An 8012-nucleotide genomic window follows, 5' to 3' on the forward strand; every position below is an offset into this window, starting at 1 on the left:
GGCAGCGCTAAACCGCTGAGCCACCCGGGCTGCCCCCAGAGTGCTCCCTTAACACAGGAGAGAGAAGACACATGATATTGAGTTGGGGATTGAGCAGTAGGCAGAAGTGTGATGGACCTTGTAGATGCTACAGCTCAGGACTTGAAGCAAAGCAAAGAATGTGTAATTGGAAGCTGGAGGAAAAGGCATCTTTATTACGTAGTAGTAGAACATGTAGCAAAACTGTCACCTTGCAAAGTGGAAAACAGTAGATATACCGGATACATTTCATGGATCTGGCTAAGGCCATTTTCAGGAAGTGGTGGAGGTGCTGCCTGAGTTCTCCTAGCTGTGCACAATAAGAGGAGAGAGGAGACAGACAAAGTGATAAAGGAGCTACTTGGTTTTCAAGTAGCGCTAGGAGGAGATGTAAAGGGCTCTAGCCAGTTTTTCCAGCCAACAAAGGGGTCTCAAGGTAAGAAAGAACCTCAGATCAAATCCAGGGTACTATCAGGAAAATCTCATGGTAAAGATGAAGCCGAGGTGGACTGGAAAACCTTTTGTTAAGAATTCAGTTGGGATGCTGCAAAAGGCCTTCCTAAGGATGTGCTTTGCATAACCTCCCTGTTAAACAATGGGACTTTAAAAAATAAAAAAACATTATTTATTTATTTATTCACGAGAGACACAGAGAGAGAAGTGGAGACATCCCGCAGGGAGCCTGATGTGGGACTGGTTCCCAGAACCCCAGGATCATGACCTGAGCCACCCAGGTGTCCCTAAACAATAGATCTTCTAAGATTTATGACTCATGTCCCACAGTAGCTTCACATGGCGTCCAGGTAGAAAAAGGGTTATGTTGAGATTTTTAGGTGTTTGTCTTTGGGCTAAAAAGTGAATTTATTAGTTTATACATAAGAGACCCACACAGTTTTTTTTAAATGATATAATTCTGATATAAGTTTGGACCTATGGGAACATAGAAAGAACAAAATGAAAAGACACTTTTGAATCCGCAAACTTTTTTGGGCAAAAAGCAGGCTGAGAGAACTACTCAGCTGTGAACAGAGGCTATTTCCTATGGAAAAGGAAAGATTGGGCAGCCTGGGTGGCTCAGAGGTTTAGAGGCACCTTCAGCCCAGGGTGTGATCCTGGAGACCTGGGATCCAGTCCCATGTCGGGCTCCCTGCATGGAGCCTGCTTCTCCCTCTGCCTGTGTCTCTGCCTCTCTCTCTCTCTCTCTCTCTCTCTCTATATATATATATATATATATATATATATATATATATATATATAATAAAAATCTTAAAACAAAAAAACAAAAAGGAAAGGGAAGATTGCCTCAGAGGGCAAAACCAGAGCCACAGGCAGTCAGTCCCAGGGAGCAGTACTAATCAAGAAACCACAGCTTGCATTCAGATGGACGTTAGACTCCCTATGGTCATGTGGTTGCTATGGTGAGTGCAGTGTCTCACTCTTTATCAGAATGGTAGTGTTGACTGCATTTATCCCATGCCTGTCCCTCCATCAAATGCTGGGTGGTGGAGTGCAGCTAATGCGTCTCTTTCATTTACAGGTCTTCAGATTAAGAGAAATCACACTCAAAGTCAAACCAAGAACTGCCCCCTGAGAAGCCTTACTGCACCGGTACCTGATTTAGATACTGGAGTTCGATTCTGGACCTTGAACCTGAGCCCCATGCCATAATCGGATAAGACTTGGGGGCAGCGCTTGCAAGGGGTGAGTGTATTTTACATGTGGAAAGAATGAATGTAAATACTTCTTGGCCAGAGAGTAAACTGTGATGGTTTTGAAAAATGGCCACAATCTTTCTGACAAACCTTGTACTGAGAGGTGGATTCTATGCCCTTCCCTTTGAATCTGAGATAGTTCATGACTGCTTTGACCAACAGAATATGGTGGGAGTGATGGTGTGTGGCTCCCAAGACTAAGTCATAAAAGTCTATGTGGCTTCTTGGGACACTCGCAGGACAGTCCCCAGAATCTGATCACCATGCTGGGAGGAGTCCACACTACATGAAGAGATCGTGATTAGGTTCTCAAGTTGAGAGTCCAGGATGACCCCTGTCTTTGACTCTTCCTACCCGGGTGCGAGTCATGCCAGTTATAAAGCCTCCAGAGAATTCCAACCCTCAACCACTGAGTCATCTCAAAACTATGACAGTCTACCTGACTGAGACCTTAGTCATTGTGCAGCGGAGGTGAGCCCCCATGCCCCATCTTAATTCCTGGTTTCACTGAAATCCATGAACACAATAAAATGGTAGTTGTTTTATGTCACTGAATTTGGGGACGTTTTCTAGCAGCAACAGGATGGCCTCCTGCAGGGAGATGTACCCTGCACATATGGAGATAGGAGGAATTATTGGTAGCTGTCTTACTGATAACCACCCACAGAGCTCTTTGGGTCTCAGGCTAGCTTAAGACAGACACTGTTTACTGTGGGGGCTCAAGAGAGGCTCAGAGAATTCAGAGGCAGGAAGCAGAGCCACGGTGCCAGGGGGCCTGGAGCTGAGAATTGGGGCTGTACTGACATGTCATCTCTGGGACTGCACAAGTCCTCCTCTGTGTGCCCTCCTGTGGGACCTGTAACGGCTCCTGCCCCCCTGACCCCTAGGATCCCTCAGTCCAACTGGGCACACTGGCTGCTCCTGTCAGAATTCCCAGCCCACCCAGGCAGGATTGCTTGGGAACCAGGCCTAGCTGCCTTTGGCCCCCAAAGCCAAGGCCAGACAAGAAGGGGGGGTGTCCTCTGGCAGGGCGGGCACTCTGACATATGTCAGTCATCTGGGTAGGTTTGATCAAGAAGAAATTTTTAAAAAAATAGGCATTGTTGGCTAGTAATCACTCTTTGGCCTCTCCTGTATGCCTGAGATAAATAACCTATTTTCCAATCCCTCTCTTCCTCCCTCCCTCCCTCTCTCTTTTTCTTTGTTTTCAAAGAAAACTCAGGTGCATGTGTGTACAGAGATAGAAGTCACAGGTAGAGGCACACACAGTCACACTTCTTCTCAGGGAGAAGGCAGGTGGAGGCTGGTCACTGAGCCCAGGGAGGAGCTTTCTCACCTGAGACTTACCCTAAAGTGTTCAGGCCCATAGGACTCGTGGAAAGGCAGGTGAATGCAGGAACTGCCTGGAGACCTGCCTGCCTCTCACCATCATGCCCTGGCCCTGATGCTTAAGGACTCTGGGGAGACAAGCAAAAGCTATATTTCTGACATTCTCACTGAATTTCACTTGTCTTTGGCCAGCAAAGCAAGGGTCTTAGCCTCAGGTGTCCTGAGACTCCTCAGGTCGCTCCCCACCCTCCAACCCCAGGATGGCACAGGCATTTGGCTCCCTCCTTCTAGCTGGGCAGCCCCTAGGGCCTGGAACACTGGCCTTGAGTCCCTGCCAAGTGAGCAGTAGCCAGTACTAGTCCCCTGGTGCCCCCACCCATGTCCTTATTTCTGTGCAAAGTCCCCCTACCTTGCCATGGTGGTTCCCAGAAAAAAAAAAACCCAGCAGGTGTCTCACCGTTTCATGTGTGTGGCAGACCCACAGGGTGGCCACATTTCTACCCAGGATAGGGAGGTTGGATAGTCATGCACCTCTGTAGACTCCTCCCCTCATAGCTCACCCCCACCGCCATCAGAAGAAGAGCCCAGGGGTCAAGGGCAGTAGCCAGGTCTTCCTGAAGGCTCCCTCCTTCCAGTTCTGGGTGGTCCGAAGCAAAGGAGTTGATTTTCTAGGCAAAGAGAAATGGACCCAGTCCTATCATTGAAGACGGGAACAAAGAGTAGGTCAACAGCCAGGGTCCTTCAGGACCTGGCTGGTGTCTCTGAAGTCTTGTCCTTCTCACTCAGTGGTCACATAGTCTGCATTCTCCACACTCACCTGCCAAGCACACACCTATACACACACACACACACATAGATACACACACACAAGCAGGGAGACACACATGAGAACTTAGAGACAAGAGCCATTCAGATAACACTCAGGTGCATGTGTGTACAGACCATGAGATAGAAGTCACAAGTAGAGGCACACAGAGTCACCATGGCCCAGACCTGCAGATACGATGTCACTTGTACACAGATGCATGCTTACACAGCCACCACCACCCCCTAGAAAGACCAGACTATGAGATAGCAGCCAGCACACTGGCCCGCATTCTGTCCTATAAATAGGGACATATGTACAGCATCACATGGAAGCACATGCCCCCAGAGAGAGCACGGACGAGAACTGTGAGGCCAGAGTGTGCATACAGTCATTCCTGTAGACTTATAAGCGCCTCAGTCATACGCAAACTCACACAGAGCACAAATATATGAAGATATACAGACTAGACCCACCAACCAGCATCCACTGACACACAGCCACACATGCGCACACACACACAGGGGCACAGAAGGCATTCACTGGCATTAACTGGTACTCTCACCAATATGGAACTATAGATCAACAATTACACCAAAGGCACATACATTCATAGGTGCACACATATTGTCACACACAGAGCCACACTTCCATACTCTCTCTCTCACACACACACACACACACACACACACACACACACACACACACACTTGCCATCCAGGCAGTTGCTTCTGATTAACATTGGTCCTGCACCTGGCAAGATTATTAATCATCTATGGCTGTGTAAGAAATAACCCCAAACGTAGTGACTTAAAATAATAACAGGTGTTATCTCACAGTTTCTGTGAATCAGAAATTTGAGAGTAACTTTGGTGGGTGGTTCTAGCCTGGGGTCTCAGTCAAGATTTCAGCCATGGCTGCCCTCACCTGAAAGCCTGACTGGGGCTGGAGGACTCACTTCCAAGATGGTTCACTAATGGTTGGCAAGTGCATGCTGGCTGTTGGCAGGGAGCCTCAGTTCTTCACTGTGTGGACTTCTCAGTAGGGCTTCTTGAGGGTTTTCATGACACTGGCTTTCCTAGAGTGGGTAATATAAGAGAGCAATGCTGAGCTGTAATGCCTTTTATGACCTAGCTTTAAAATTAACATGTCATCTCTACTACATCCTGTTGGTTACACAAGTCAGCTCTGATCAGTGTGGGAGGGGGCTGTACAAGGGCATGAGCACCTGGAGGTAAGCATCATAGGGGGCTACCTTATAAGCCACCTCTAGTCTCTACTGATTCACACCCCTCCCACGTGCAAAATATACTCATGCTTTCCTGAGTGTGCAGAAGTGTCATGCAATTACAGCATCTGCTAAAACTCTATGATCTTGTCATCTACATCAGGTCCACGTGTACTTTCTCATGTTCAGCTCCTTGAAGGCTATTGTTCTTACTCCAAAGAACTGGGAACCCATAGCTGCCCCCTCCACTACTCACCAATATACATGGTGAGACAAGCATAAGATAACTGGACGCTCTTGTTCAAAAGGGGAGCAGATATAGGAGGTACACAGAAATCACTGGTCCATAGTAATTATGAAATCCAGAAATGCATAGGTTAGAAATTCTTTGACTAGGCCTCAAGGTCTAGGAATAACTCCTCATGCCATTTTGCTCAGCTCTTTGAGTTACTGTTCCTTTTCCATGAAAGGTTCTCGTGTTTATAACAGACTCTGTTTTCAGTCTGATTTTCATCTTATAGAAAAGTTTGATCATCACAAGGCCTGTTTTCCTTTTGTACTGACTCTATCCCTGTTAGTCCAAGCTGGTAGTGTTTTTGGCAATTTAATTCTCTTAAAAATAGTGCAGGTCTCTTGTGAATCTTACTGGAGTTTACTGTATTAGACAAAATCCACACCCCCAAATCTCTTTAAAATAACTCCTTTTTCACTGTGGACTCACACCAAATTATCCAAAGGACAACACATTAAGCTTCTAAGAAGCTCTTTGGTTTGAACAGCTTTCTGAGGCACCACACTTAGATTTTTCCGAGTTCTTAACAAATAATTTTATAATTTCATTTTTAGTTTGAAAGCTTTATTAAGATTTAACTCACATTCCATATAACTCACCCACTTAAAATGGACAATTTGATAGGTGTTAGTATATTCACAGAGTTGTGTAACCATCACCATAGTCATTTCTAATACTTTCATCACCTCTCAAACACCACCCCAAAATCATTAGTGGTCATTGTCTATTTTCCCCCAACTCCTAGCCCTAGGTAACCACTAATCTATTTTCTGTCTCTATAGACTTGCCTACCATGTACATTTTATATAAATGAAGCCATACAATGTGTGGCCTTTTATGACTGGCTTCTTTCATTTACCGTAATATTTGCAAAACCCATGCATATGTCTATATTTTATTTCTTATTAACAATGACTAATATTCCATCATAGGGGTATTTCTCATTTTATTTACCCATTCATCATTTGGTAGACGTTTGGGTTGTCACTTTTTGGCTACTATGAGTAGTATAGCTATGAGCATTCATCTACAAGTTTTTGTGTGGACGTAAGTCTTCATTTATCTTAGGTATATGCCTAAGAGTAGAATTGCTGAGTGAAATGGTAACTCTATTTTTAGCCTTTTGAAGTACTGCCAGACTGTTCTCCAAAGCATTTGTATCATTTTTACATTCCCAACAGCAATGTATGAGGGTACCAATTTCTCCACATCCTTGCCACTACCTGATACTACCTCTTTTTGATTATAGACGTTCTGGGGGGTGTAAAGTAGTATCTCATGGTAGTTTTGTGCATTTCCCTGATGGCTAATGATATGAGCATCTTCTCATACAATTTCATCTTCATACTATTTTTCCTGGGTGTGGCATAGATTTAATCTTTGCTTATAAACTATTTCCTGATTTCAGCATCATTTGCCATCTGGAGAGGCTGGGTATTTCCAGACCCAGCAATACTTAACTCATTTTTGCTTAATAGTGGGTTTCTCTCCTCTCCTATGTTCCTATGAGCAGCAAGAAGCCAGGAAGCACCTTCTACGGGTTTCCAGACACCTTCCACTCTATCTGGAAATCTCCTTAGCTAGATTACCCAGTTTATTAGGTACATTTTCTACTTTCCATGTTACTATAGGTGACATGTTGCTAAACTTTCTGCCACTATCCAGCAAGGATTCCTATCTCTCCAATTTCCAAAAACATTTTCCTTCATGTCCTTTAAGGTCTCATCCAAAATATCCTTTTTTAAAAAAACTGATTTATTTAAGTAATCTCTACCCCCAACATGGGGCTTGAACTCATGACCCCAAGATCAAGAGTTGCATGGTCTTCTGGTGGAGCCAGCCAGGTGTCCCAGAAACCTGAAGTATCCTTCAAGGCTTCTAGATCCTTCAAAGGCAATTATACTTTCATTACCACTCATCTCAAAGTCCTTTTAGCTTTTTCTCATTGCTATTTCAAAACTTCTCCCACTTTCCAGTTTTTGTTTCCACAGCATCCTATTTCTAAATACTGGATTTAGCTATCTGCATTAATTATATATACTACTTTTATCTGTACTTGTTATCTATTGCTGTATAACAAATTATCCCTTAGTAACATAAAACAAACTTAAATCATTTTACCTCATGTTGGCTATTCTTCTGTTGCTCTGGCTTGAGATCTCACATACGTTTGCAGTTAAAATTTGTCACTGAGGGCTGGGGGTTCCACAATCAAGATCAATCCTTTCGTGGCTGGCAAGTTGGTGCTCACTGTAGGCAGGTGGCCAAAGTTTCTTGCCACGTGATACTGTCCACAGATTATTCAGGTATACTTAAGATGTGGTGTTGGCTTCCCCCAGAGTAAGTGATCCAAGACAGCAAGGCTGAAGCTTAAGTCACTGTGTTTCATGAGTTAGCTTCAGAATTCATACACCAGTATATCCACAATATTATTTTTGTTACACAAATCAGCCCTACTCAATTTGGGAGTACTACACAAAGATGTGACTACCAGGAGACAAGACTTATATGGGCGATTCTGGAGGCCAGCAACCACAGCAGGGGAGGCCTGGGCACAGCTGTGATGTGCTGATGCTGGCTGGGTAGAGCTTGTGGCCAAAGCTGAACCTAGGATTCAAGCCAAGGAGA

Source organism: Vulpes lagopus, chromosome 14 (assembly GCF_018345385.1).
Source record: "Vulpes lagopus strain Blue_001 chromosome 14, ASM1834538v1, whole genome shotgun sequence".
Taxonomy (NCBI): domain Eukaryota; kingdom Metazoa; phylum Chordata; class Mammalia; order Carnivora; family Canidae; genus Vulpes; species Vulpes lagopus.